Here is a 13432-nt window from a genome sequence, read left to right as displayed (position 1 = left end):
TTGTTGCTGTGTGAGCTGTACTCTTATCTAGGTAGCGGGTTTTGGAATACTAGATCATAAACTGGGGGACCACAAAGAATTGAGGAGCAGGTTTGTATCAACTTTTAGTATTGGGGCCGGGTGACTTTCCACTCTAGGCTTTATTTTTTTTCAGGAAAATTTGGGACAACACAATACACCTGTACATTTTCCTTTGGTGTGCAAGCATGCTTTGCTGCTTAATGTCACATGATTGTATGGCATGTAGAAGCTTGCATGGAGTAGGAGATGACTGGGGAAGGCAACGGCAAACCACCCCGTGAAAAGTCTGCCAAGAAAACATCGTGATGCCACGTCCCCCATGGGTCAGTAATGGCTCGGTGCTTATTTTTTACCTATGGAGTAGGAGAAACTCCTCTGAAGTGGATATTTGACAGCCCTGAATGCAAAAGGCCCAGTGTTTGAACTACTCAAATGTTCTTTCAGAACTGCACAAACTTTCTTTTCCTGGAACTGCACAATCTGTACCCGGTTGCATATTTTTTTTAAAAAAGGCCCTGCCCGTTAGGGGGTTGAGCCAGGCCTCTTGCCCCACCGTCGCCTTGAGCCAAGCGTTCCACAGCCCAAAGCTCCCTTTGCCAGCCAGCTGCAGATCTGACCCCAAAGCCCACTGAAGTTATGCTTACGCTTCAACCTCTGAGCATCCCACGTTTTTTATTTACGAATTCCAGCGCGGGGAGCCGTGTTTAGTCTGTTGCAGCAAGTACGCATCTGATTAAAGCGGCCTCTGCCAGCGCCAGTTTACGCTTCAATTAATCTCTTCGAGCGCCACCCAGAGCGTTTGCGCGTCTGCCGCGGAGCAAGTGGGTTTCGCTGCAGCGACTGCGGCGTTTCCGATCAGCGGACCAGCTAACACTCGAACGTCGAGTTTAAAACAAAAGGAAAGAAGGTGCTTCAACTTCGGTTCCTCCGAAGTTTTTGCAAAGTAGTAAACGGGCCACAGCCAAGGCCGCTCAGACTCCTCCCCCCCCTCCTTCCCGTCCCCCCCCCTCGGCCCGGCGACTGGGTGAGGGAGGGAGCCGGGCTATTTATAGAACCGGGGGGGGGCTGTCTGTCACGTGACGGCGAATGACGTCACTGAATGTTGTTGTTAGTGTTTGGAGGTGGAAGAGCGGAGCGAGCGGAGCGCAGCTTGCAAAGATGGAGGAGAAGAGGAAAAGGAGGAGGTGGCTGTGGTTATGAAGGGCTGCGGCGGCGGGGACGGCCGGCTCTAGCGCGGAGGGGGGACCCCATCTGGGCCGGGCCCGGGCCTAGTCACTGCAGCTTTCCCGTCCTCTGCAAGCCCAGCAGCAGAAGCGCGCCGTCTGCACGCCAAACCCCTTGCAGGTAAAGGAAAGGCGCGAGGGGGGGCACGCCGGGGCAGCTTACGTGGCTGGGGGGCTTGCTGGGGAGGCTGTGGCGTGGAGCCTTGCCAAGCTCCTTCGAAAGCCAGGCGGGGTGGGGAGCAAGAGGAACGGAGCGCTCCGGCGCGGACTTGGGCGCCCAGCGGGGAAGGAACGGAGAAGGGCGAGCGTGGAGAGGCTCGGCGCGGTCCCGCAAGGTGGAGTTTGTGCCCCGAAAGCCGCCGCTGCCGCCGCCGCCGCCTATCCCCGAAGTCATTGAAACCGGAGCGGGTGTGAGGGCGAGACGACCCGGCCAGCGTCGAGGGAGCGGAACGACGGCAGATTTTTCTCTTGGCACCCCCCCTTCCTTCTTTTGACCAAAGGTCTCAAGGCAGACCACGCTGAACTGTTACATTATCGTCATTCTGGTATATCTGGAGTTTTAATTCTGCTTTTTCTAGACTTTAAATTAACCCTCTTGAAATACGATTGTTAACTCCCCTCGTTAAAAATGCATCGTTTCCTTCAGCAGAATCACCACCGAGAAGATTTTGGCCGTGGCCAGGTTAATCCTCAGATCCCCATCCTTTAATTAAAAACGGGACTATTTCAGTTCTATCAACAGAAGCGAACAGTGCAATCCTATGCAGAGTTGTTCCAGTCTAAGTCCATTGAAGTCCATGAGTTTAGACTGGAGTAACTCTGTATAGGATTGCACTGTTAGTTGCCTAGGATTGGGTCCGAACCCCTTTTCCAAGCACGAGGAAGGGGGGCAGTTTGGGTTATTTCCAGAGGAAGCTATGAGAGAGCTTTTCAGAGTGTGGACTATGAGTGCTAGAGCCATAACAGGATCCCCCTTCTGTAAAGGAAGGTTTTGATTTGATTTTTGCACCCCCCCCTTTTCCCTTGTACAATTTTTAGCTGTCTTGGTGGAGGTTTCTTCAGATTTTAGCATCCTACCTCCTTATGTTGCTTTTTTTGTAATTCTGCCCTACAAAACTGCCCTGGAAGACTGATATTTGGTTGCCGGAGCAACTGTGGGCAAGTGGGGAAAAGACAGCAGGACCACCTCCCCTTCCCCCAATCTCATGGCTTAGCATACAGATTTTATCTTGCACCCATTGGGCTTGGTTTTCTTACTGCTGTTCCTTGGTAGTTGCAGAAGGTACTGTGGATTTGTTGGGGTGACGATTGAATCGGAAGGACGTTAAGTGTGTGGTGAAAAAATGTGCTTATTGATGGAGACAGGGCCAAGATTTTCTAGTGTGTGCCAGAAATATTAAACAGGAGATTGTGTATGTGTGTTTGCACTGGGATGGTGGGGTTTGCGTAAAGAACAAAATAAAACCTCCTGTTTATAATTAACAGCATATGCTGCTAATGATTGGACTGTTCCTTACTTGCCATAATTTTGCAAAAGATTCAGTAGAATATGGAATCTATGCTCTGGTATTCTCTACAGCATGAATGCACACATGAAGCTGCCTTACATTGAGTCAGACCCTTGGCCTGTCAAGGTCAGTCTACTCTACTCTGGCTTTGGCTCTTAAGTGTCACAGTGGAGGTCTTTGATATCATCCCCTACCTAATCTTTCTAACTGGAGATGCTGGAGGTTGAACCTCAGACCGGCATGCCAAGCAGGTGCTCTACCATTGAGCTACAAGTCCCAGTATGTTCTAGTGATGCTTGAGGAATGGAGCGCAGTATAGGGACCCTAACATTTCTCCCCTTGGATTGGAAATTGGAGTGTTTCTTTGCTTATGGGTAAGTTTGCATCTGCTGGGTTTTAATGTGCAAAGTAATTAGGACAATTTTTGAATACATGCTAATTTCATGTCAGTTTCTTTCCTGAGAGTTTTGGTGGGAAAGACAGATGTGATTTCCAGAAATTGTGTCTGTTAATTGAGTCAAATTGGCGTGCATCTAAAGGCACGTATGGGCAGCTGCTCCTCAGCCTGTTTGATGCTTTAAGACAGAAGGAGGATTGTGAAGTTACCCCCCAGGAACCGTCCTCTTGTGCTTTCACGGCAGGAAGCGTCACCAGGTATGGGAGCAGCACATGCTTAAAAGAGCGTTTTCACGTTTGGATGACGGAGTTCGGGGATGCTGAAAGAATGCCAGGCTGATTTTGTGATGAGGAAGACCACTTTAAAATGAGGCATGATCATGACTGTCGTGAGATGTTGGATGGGTAGAATTTGGCTAATGTTTGAATAGTGATCATCGCAAATTTCAGCCATCATCCCTGTGAATTCCTCTAATCCCCTTCTGGAACAGTCTGGGATCTTGGCCATCTTGTGGCAGTGATTTCCAGGTGTTTACATTATGCCCACTGTGAAGAACTACTTCTGTCTGTCCTGGATCAGTTTCATTGAATGATCCGGAGTTCTCATATTACGGGAAAGGAAGGAGGTATATAAGATATGTAAGCGTTTCTTCTATCCTTGCGCCCCCCCAATCTAAAACTAAAACTCCTTAGATGGTTTACTCATCACTGTGGGGAAGGGGCTTCAGTGTCTTGGATTATTTTGGTTGTCTTTTCTATACCTTTTCCAGTTCTGTATAATGTTTGAGATGTGGCATCTTGAGGTGTCTTGCAAGTGTGATATTCCAATTGTAGCTGCACCACAGATTTATTCGAAGTCATTGCAATGCTTGACTGTCTTGTTTTCTATTCCCTTTCCTAATAATCTAATATCTTCTTAGGATGGCACTGTTATTTACTTGGAACTCAATTGGCCATGTTGTTGCCCATGTACCCAGTGCAGAGAGATCCTTTTGAAGCTGGGTGAAAGTATTTATTTCATTTATTCCCTGCTTTTCTCCTGGCTGGGGACACAAAGCAGCATACATTGTTCTTTCCTCCAGTTTATCTTCACAACAACCCTGTGAGGTAGTATAGGCTGAGAGAGTATCACTGGCCCAAGATCATCTAGCAAGCTTCATGGCACCTAGGTCTCCCAGATCCTGGTCTGACAGCTACATCATGCCCCTTGCATTTGATGAAGGGAGCTTTAATTCTTGAAGGAGAATACTTTGAAAATCTTGTTGGTCTTTAAGATGCTATTGGACTTGAATCCTGTTGCACTACACCATGCTGACTCTAACTTTTTTCTAACTTAGTCCTTAAGCCCTGTTTGCACTCGTTCTTGCATTCCTTAACCTATGTTCTTCTTAGATACAGGAACTGTAGTGTTTGGACTAGAGTTGACTAGTAAGTTGCCTTCAGAATGCAGCAGGGGAAGCCAGTGTGGTGTAGTGGTTGAGCTAGGCTCTGGGAGCCCCAGGTTTGAATCCATGCTCTGCCATGGAAGCTTGCTGGATGACCTTGGCCAATCATTGTCTTATGCCCTAACCTACTTCACAGAGTTTTTGAGGAAACAGTGGAGGTGGAGGGAGCAGTGTTCTTAAGCCGCTTTGGGTTCCCATTGGGGACAGCATAGATATCATGTAAAATGTAACCTTTGCTTGTAAGTGCTTAGATTGTGGGGATATTGTTTGTTTTCTTGATTGATTTTATTTAACAAAATTTGTATCTTGCCTTTCTATCCTCATAATGGCCAGCAAGGCAGCTAATTAAATAAATTAAAACATACATGGTAAAATCATTAAAATCAACCAAAACACATTGTTCAAACCAGAGCTTAAAAAACATAAAAACAGCAATTAAAACATTTAAAACATTGAGCATGAAGTTAGGAATCTTGAATTGCACCTGAATACCAAAGTGTACCTTTGGATTTATTTATTTTATCCAGGCCAAATTGGTGCGATCCATTGGCTAGGATCTTTTGGGTTTTACTTTGTAGTATAAGGATTGGCTTCCTTAATGCTGTTTGGAGCTCTCAGATGAGCAAATGCCTGACTGTAGTGTATCTTCCCAAATTCTGTTGTGGTCTGGATTGTACAAGTGGTTCTCTTTGGGGATTGATGTGCCTAGATGGCCCTTTCTTTATGGGTTGCATAACTAAGGGAGTTTTTATAGGCGATCCCTGGATCAGATTACACCTCTGCCATGAACTCCCTGTTTCTGAGCTGCTCCCTCACTCATATGCAACACAAGATATGGGGGAAACAATACAGGCTTCTCGAAATCTGTTGCACAGGATTACTAAGAAGTGGGCTAAGTGCTTTTGGTATTCAGCGAACTACTATATAAATGACTAGTGTTGTTAAGTAGATTAAGCTAGCTGGTCCTTTGATTTTTTCCATGAGTATGATTTGATAGTCCAGGGATTCTAAACCTGCTATTAGATTCCTATTTTCTCAGCTTCAGTTGTTTTTAAGGAAACTTTCAAGGTCTTATGATGGAAAACATGAGGTTGAAAATGGACAAACTAATGTTGAACTTCTTTGCAGCGAGAAGTGGTGCTCCCTATAGAAATGTGCACAGTTGCTAGGGTCCTCTTTCAGTAGGCTAGGCTCCTCTTTCTACCAACCCCAGCCAGCATTCAGCAGAGATCATGATTTTTACCTGGAGGCTGAGGAGAAACCTTAATTTCCCTCTGTGACCTATTCAAGGCTGATTCCAGCATTATGAGGCTTGAACCTGAGAAATCTGAAATTACAGACCTGAAATTTGTAAATTAATAAGTGTGCTCTGAGCATATGGTTTTCCCTTGTAATTGAGTACCCACAACCAGTTTATTCCTCTCCCTTTCATGGTATCTGTGAAGCCTGCCTCCTCTCTTTTCTGCTACTACTTGGAACAAGACTGAGCTGCACATTTTGCGTAAAACCTAGTTTACAACTGGCTGTAAGTGAACCCATGTTGTTTTTCTACTCAGTTTCTCTTATTTGCTGTTGCGCAAGTGGAACCCTTCTGGTTCTTGACTTCAAGAGGTTCATTAGGCAGAAGGCTCAAGAACCAAACATATGAAAGAGCCAGAAATGAAGAGGCAAGTTCAGAAGGGGAGTGGAGGCAGAAAACGGTAACTAAGAGCTCTATAAGAACAGATAGGATCATACCTTCAGTTAATTGTGGTTAGAGTGCCAGAATAGGATCTGGGAGACTCAAGTTCAGTTCTCTGCTCTGCAGTGGAAGCTCGCTGGGTGATCTAGGGCCAGTCACCATATCTCAGCTTAACCTACCTCACAGAGTTGTTGTGAGGATAAAATGGAGAAGAGGAGAACAAAGTAAGCTGCCATTGGAGAGAAAAGACAGGGCATAAATGAAGTAAATAGGTAATAAAATTGTTCGTGCAGCATCAGTTAAAAAGCCAAGTGCAGGGGTCTACAATCTGTGGTCTGTGGGCAGCCCCCAGACACTTTTTATTCCAGTTCTCAGGGGTTGCCAGAGGTCCAGGGTGGTGTGCCTGGAAGTAAACATAGGTGTGCTTGAAGTAATGTGGAGCTAGTACGACGTGTGTCTCAGGTGCCTATCTAGAAAGGGGAGATTCGGTACTCCTTTCAGGCCCTAGAGTGACATAGAAATGGAGTAGATGATTCCTATTCCAGGACACTACCAAAGAGGCTTTGAAAAAGGTGAGAGATTTTTTCAAACTCTGGAAACCCATAATGAAACCCTCCTGAATAATGTAACTTTTTTAGGAGAGCCTTCAGGGTGGGGGGTCTCTTAGTTGTGATATCGTTGGTCAGATTACTGAAGGTAAAGGCCTTTAAAATGAATATAATTAGGTTTGAGGGCTGTTTTTAAATTGTTCAGTATCATATTGGTCTTAATTTTGAATGGTTTCATTTTTGTTCAAAAGCAACCTGCATAATAATTTTATTACGATCAACCAAATTGACACAAAACAGTGAGCAAGCTTTGGAGTTTCCAGTGCTCTTCCTTAAGCTGAATGTTATAAAAAAATGTTTTGAAGGCGTTGGGGTGTGCTTCAGGCCTGAAACATTCCCCCTCGCCCCCATCTCTTATTTTGTAACATCTGGCCTGAGGATGAGTTCTGGAGCACTCGAAAACTTGTCTATTGTTTTGTGTCATTTTGGTTGGTCCTAGTAAAGGGTACTATGTCAGTTTATTGTCGAAGGCTTTCACGGAGAACGATGGTTGTTGTGGATTTTCCGGGCTGTATAGTTGTGTAGCACCAAAAGACAGAGATCTCTCAGTGTCTTTTGGTGCTCTCTGTCTTTTGGTGCTACACCTCTGAAGATGCCAGCCACAGCTGCTGGCGAAACGTCAGGAACTACAATGCCAAGACCATGGCTATACAGCCCAGAAAATCCACAACAACCAACTATGTCAATTGTTGGGGGGGGGGGCTGGATTTTGATTTTGGACCTGCACAGCTATAAACAATTTTTATTTGTTTTTGTTACCTAACCCATTTTTGGGGGGAAATAGGCAGGTCTAGCAATATTTTAAATAAATTTGATTTATATTTATGGTAAGGGTTGCAGGGGTCCAGGTCTTGAAAAGTTAGCAAGACCAAAGTAGACACACAGATCACCTGAATCTAGACCATGGGTGAATCGGTCTGGCTAATGGGCCTGCTGACCTGTTAAGAAATTCCTGTGGTATTCAACAAAATCCCAAGTCATCCATTATAGTTATCTGGGGTGACACTGACAGCAAGTCTGAGATGGTCTCTGCTAGCTCACCAAAGTGGGCTGTACCTGGTAGGTGAGTTCTAGGGAAGAAGTTGAAATTCTAATCTTGGTTCAAACCCAGGAGTGCCCTACAATGCAGCATCGCTGTTTAGGCATACAGAATCCTGCACTCTTCTCCTGGCAGATGCTACATGAGATACCTAGGATGCAACCATCTGAGCAATGATAGATCCCCCATCATCATCCACTCAGGTAATACACATTGCTTTATTAGCCCTGTGAATCAGGATTGTTCTTGGTTACTGAACTGGAATTAAACTCCATTAGCCAAAGGTCATTTGGAATGTTGAGACTGTACTTGACACATAGCTTGGTGTTGGGAGTAGGACCAAGAAGAACAATAGCCTTTGCTGTCCCTCCCTGTCCTGTGCTATAATGTCTCCCTTCCCAACCCTTTTTTAATTGTATCAGCAACAGTTTCTCTGGAGTCCACAAATTTTGGGTGTCCTTAATAGAGGTGGGAGAAGTGAACATACCACTTCCTTCAAGAGGAGTGTGTTGAGATTTTCTCTCTAGTATAAGTTTCTGAGCCATCTGATCTTTTTGCGCTTTCAAGCCCCTCTGAAGTCTGGGGGGACTCCAGGGAGAAGCTCCTGTCTTTTGTTTTCTTATGCGATATATGTCAGATCAAAAGATATGGCTGTCCCTAGCAAGTACATTTGTAGACCTCTGTCACCTGGCCTCGGTTCTTCCAATCAAACATCAACAAATTGCGCCAGCGACAGTGTTTTCAAAGCCTGCTGCTGCCATACAATTAAAAATAGAGCGGTAGGAAAACCCCACCACTCTCACCAAGGAAACCTGGCACTGTCTCAGTGCCTACGCTTATTGTTAAAAGTTCCAACCAGATCAGGTTGGAGGAGGATTGTAACAGACCACAGAGCATTTCTACTGCTCCTGCCAGAGGAAATCTGAAATCAAATTCAGATTCTCCATCCTGTGCCTCTTCTGAGAAGTCAAAGAGACTGGCCAAAGTATCAGTCCCCACTGGTCTCTTGTGGGTGGGTACCTGAGACAAAGCTCTAACCCCAATTCTAGAGTAAAAGAAAATGTGTGTCTGTACCTAGGTCATTGCTAGAGAAGACTTGGATTATTTTTATTTTATTAGACTTTTAGTCCACTCTCCCCACAAAGTACATATGACATATAAATACATGTAACTATTTAACCCCCCCCCCAATTTGGGAGGGTGGAATAATTGACAGCTCTAAAATAACAGGGTGCAGGTGTGTAACCTGTCCTTGTCTGCCATTTCCCCAGTCAAGTGCCTCTCATCTCTACTACGTTTCCAGGCTCAGCTGCTCCCTTCCAAAGGCGTTTTCCCCAAAAGGATGGCTGTTGAGCTGCTGTTGCACTCATTTGTACACAAAGTGTAGTTTGGTCTTAATTTGGGACAGAATCTAGCCATGAAATATGAGCAGGGGCCTTGGTTCAATGGCTGTGTATGTGCTTTACATGCGGAAGGTCTGAAGTTCGATCCCCAGGCATCTCTAGAAAAAATCTCTGGTTTGGGAAAAGAACCTTCTATATCTGAGAGTCTGTAGAGCTGCTTCAATCAGAATAGACTGCGTTGGACCAATTGTCTGACTCAGTTCGAAGGCAGCTTTATATGTTTAACATGTGAAGTACCTTTAGACGTGTAGAACAGCCTCAGTACTGATTGAGAACCAGAGTGATGTGGTTAATATTGGACTAGGATCTGGGAGAACCAGGTTCGGATCCGTACACTGCCCTTGAAGCTCACTGGGTGACCTTCAGCCGGTCATACATTGTCAGCTTAATGTACCTCACAGGGTTGTTGGGTGGATAAAATAGAGGGGGGGATAAAGTGGGAACTGCTTTGAGTGTCCATTGGGGAAAAGGGCAGAGTATAAATTAAGTAACTAAATAACCTCATCCTACCACTGTTTGGCTGGCTCTGTGCTCAGATGTCCAGAAGAGAGAAAAGTTTTGGACCCAACTAAATGTTTTGTTTTAAAAATTAGTATTGCAAGTATGATAGAGGAACCATGGTCAGTTCTTCATTTGAAGTGGCTTTTGCCAGCTGCTTTCCCAAGAAACTTGTAGTAGTTTTTGAAACTGAAAACTCTGACATCTGACATGCAGATTTGGATTTCTTTGCATGTATGGAGGAATTGCCCTTCCCTCAACAGTGATCATAACTGACTTTGGATTATGGAGAGAGAGTCTGATTTCAGACAGTATGAGCAGCAGCCAAGTATCCAGCTCCTTTATTAAACTGAAAAAAATGACATTGTATTGTGCTCATCAAAGATCTTCAAAATAAACGAAAACTGAGCATTGTGGCAATTTCAGATGAGGGTGGTGAACATGGCAGGGCTAAGTAGGGCAGCAAATAGGATTTTTCATAGTGTAGCTAAGGCTGATATATTTACATAAAAGGAAAACAACATTGAATGTAAGACCATTCTGTTTTAAAAAAATTATACACAAAAGGCTTTCTTTATCATAGTACATAACTTGAATTTAAGGCAGCCCCCTCTTTTTCCTTACTACACATGTGGCGGGGGGGGGGGGGAACTAGTCTTCCTTTCAGGTAAATAGGGAATATATGTTTGGACTGGGGCTACAAATATGATGGGTGAGACTAAGGCCGGTTCTAGGTTTTGAGAAGCCCTAGGCGGAGAGAAGCCCTAAGCGAGGGCTGCTATCTCCTATTCTCTGCCTACTACCAGGACCCCCTCTCACACCCTCCTTTCTGCCCCCACCCATAACCCCTCTCACTGCCCACACACATAGCCACCTTTGTGCCCTTTCCTTGATGGCACCAGGCAGTGTGTGTAGCTGGGCATGCCACTACTGTGACCATCGGGGCATCACTTGCACCATCCATACACTCTTCCCAGATGGGGCTGGGAAGATGCTCTGGCAGATGCTCCTCCTTAGGGTATGCCAAAGCTAGCTGGACAGATTGTGGCAAAGTTGGGGGCAAGGGCGGGGCAGGATATATAGTGGTGAAGTGAAGTGGTGGCCTTAACTGACAGATTGGGTGGGAGTATGACAACCTCCACCTTCTTTGCTGCTACCACCATCTTGTTCCAGAGGCCAGAGTAGCTAATATTCCTTCCCTCTATATTCCTAGGCATCTTGAAACTCAGGTAAAGTTGTACATGTAGGAGAGCCACTGCTGTTAGAGGTCTTTCCTTCTTTGCTCACCTGCAACTATCCCCCTCTTCCTTTTCTTCCATTGCTACTTTCCTCCATTTGCTGACATGCATTTACTGAATTACAGTGAAAAGCAATTGAGAGGAACAGATATTGATGGAGAAAGAATGTAGGCGAGGGTGGGGTTAAGCACCTTTCTCACACCCATTGCTTCTTCATCTCACATTGCTTCTTTGCTGTTTGCAGCTGTTCAGCCTGGACTGCCAAAGCCCAACTTGGCCACCAAATGCTTAATTTCAATCTAAATCCATGGGATCAAAAACTGAGGTGTTAATAGTGGCCACTTCTCTGGTATTATTTATGAAGTGCTGAATGGTGGGCTTTATGTCTGCAAAAGTGAAAGGGATTGTGTTGTTTCAGGTTCTCTGTGTGGTTGGATCTTGACGCAGTGGCAATTCCTCAAGTTTTGAGTCTCAAGGGTCAAAATTGGCCAGAATTCACATAACTGTGGGAAACCAAGCTTGTTCACAAGTCACTTGTCACATATTGAAAGAGAGCGAGAGAGCGAAGCCCAAGGTGGATGTGCATAATCCGCTCACCTCCCTGCTGCTCTGGCTTGGAAACTACAGATTCCTAACCCAGGTCTGGAACAATGCAAACAAAACATATTTGGGTGGAAAAGATGGCAACTGTGCCACCAGGAGTAGCTGCTGACTGAAAACCTGAACTTGTGATACGTTGGGGTGCTTAGAAACAAGATCATTTAAAAAAAACTAGTTCTTTTAGAAAAATGGATTAGTCCTTCATTTTTGTATGAAGATGCAGACTGTCCTCCACTTCCTCAATTCTTTTGTCTTCCCCAGTATCCCTTTGATAAAATGGCTAACCTCTTATCTTCATTTAATACATTTATTGGCCTTTTTGATCCTATTCCCAGTTCAGCCTGGTTGTCATCTTCCCTGTTCCTGTTTCCTGTTCTTTCCCACCTGGAAATATGTTGCCATCTTCTAAAACCTCCCAAAACACTCTCTCTCCTCCTCCCCTCGCCCTTGATGCGTTCTGTCAGATTGCTTGTTGAATGTTTTCATTGGAGGGGAGCACATGGGGTCTGCTTGTGTCTGAGTTGTCCCTCTTCAGCTTTCTCAAAGAGGCTCACATGGTGGCATTGCTTCTCAGTATAGGGAATAAAAATCCTCAAAATATCACAAGTTAGCATGTCAGGGAGGCAGCTGGGCTTTGGACTCTGTTTCCTGACATCTAGTCTTCTGCTTGAGACTTTTTTCTGGTATAGAAGAGCTTTCAGACTATAGATGGTGGTCCATATGAGTGAAATAGAGCATCCCAAGGCTTATCAGTGGGAAATTAGGCCTTTCCCACCCCCATTCCTTTTTGGAGTTCAGTTCTTAACACCTCTGCAGTTCTTTTTCTATGTGCTATCCTTAGGTGACCCTTTGAAACTGCAGTCTTGTACTGTCTCCTGTATGCTGATAATATTTGGCGCACTCTCTCTCTCTCTCTTTATCTCCAGTTTTTCTTTGTCCATCTAGTCCCAGGACTGCCTTTATGCTATTTCTACTTGGCATTAACATCTCTGGTTTGATCTGTCCCATCTTGATTTATGGCATGAGATTTAACAGGCTGTAATCTTGAACATTTCTCCCTCCCAAACCTTTCTCTTTTCATTTATCCTCTAAAGCCATCAATAACTTCATCATTCATCTTGTTGACCGTGGTCAAGCAAGCTCAGGCTCCCTTTCTTCTCTTATTCCTTCCTTTCTTCTCTTATTCAATCTATTGCTGTGCTATATACAACATTGCAAAATCTACCCCTCTTCATAATAGTTCATGTTGTAGGCATTTCTCCCCAATTTCTGGCCTGCAGCCTTGTTCTGTCTCTTGTTATGCCTAGATGTAAGCAACCCCCAACAGTGGCTTACAATTTGGTACCCCAGACCACTTTGTTGGACACCCATGACCAGTTTTCTGCCCAAGCAGCTGAAGTACTGGCAGTGTTGCTGGGCCAGTTGTATGGGGGCAGAACACAGGTACAGCTTATGTTTGTCATCATCTCCCATGCTGGCACAGCCACTGGCTGAGTCTAAGATGAATCCCTAAGATGTTGGGGCTTGGCTTGTTCCAAGTGTGTCTGGCCAAGTACAGCCCTCACCCCCCTCACCTTTTGTTTTCTGGCACACCAGCATCATCACAGGTAGATGAAGCATCTTTTTTCAGCATGTGTATTCAAAAGAGGTTGCTTACCTCTGGCAGTAGACCATGGATCTTCAGCCTGTGGATGAAGATCTTCAGGTAGGTTGTGAAGTTCTACTTGGTATGTCATGAAACCTCTAGAGCTGTTACTTGCTTTGCTTCTTTT

The 13432-nt window shown here is 45.0% G+C and overlaps 1 protein-coding gene across 3 annotated transcripts in view; it reads left to right on the top strand.

Moving 5' to 3' along the window:
* The first annotated feature begins 1151 nt into the window (after window positions 1–1151).
* HDAC5 (histone deacetylase 5) overlaps window positions 1152–13432 on the top strand; it is a 149837-nt gene continuing 137556 nt past the window's right edge. For 2 of the 3 annotated variants that reach the window (XM_054992579.1, XM_054992577.1), the window contains exon 1: window positions 1152–1365. The gene's annotated coding sequence lies outside the window, so the exon portion shown is untranslated. Of the gene's footprint in view, window positions 1366–1709; window positions 1790–13432 lie in introns of those variants that run through there. The other variant, XM_054992578.1, reaches the window with a different exon arrangement.

Source organism: Eublepharis macularius, chromosome 12, assembly GCF_028583425.1.
Source record: "Eublepharis macularius isolate TG4126 chromosome 12, MPM_Emac_v1.0, whole genome shotgun sequence".
NCBI lineage: Eukaryota > Metazoa > Chordata > Lepidosauria > Squamata > Eublepharidae > Eublepharis > Eublepharis macularius.
This window is presented reverse-complemented; position numbering and strand designations above follow the sequence as displayed.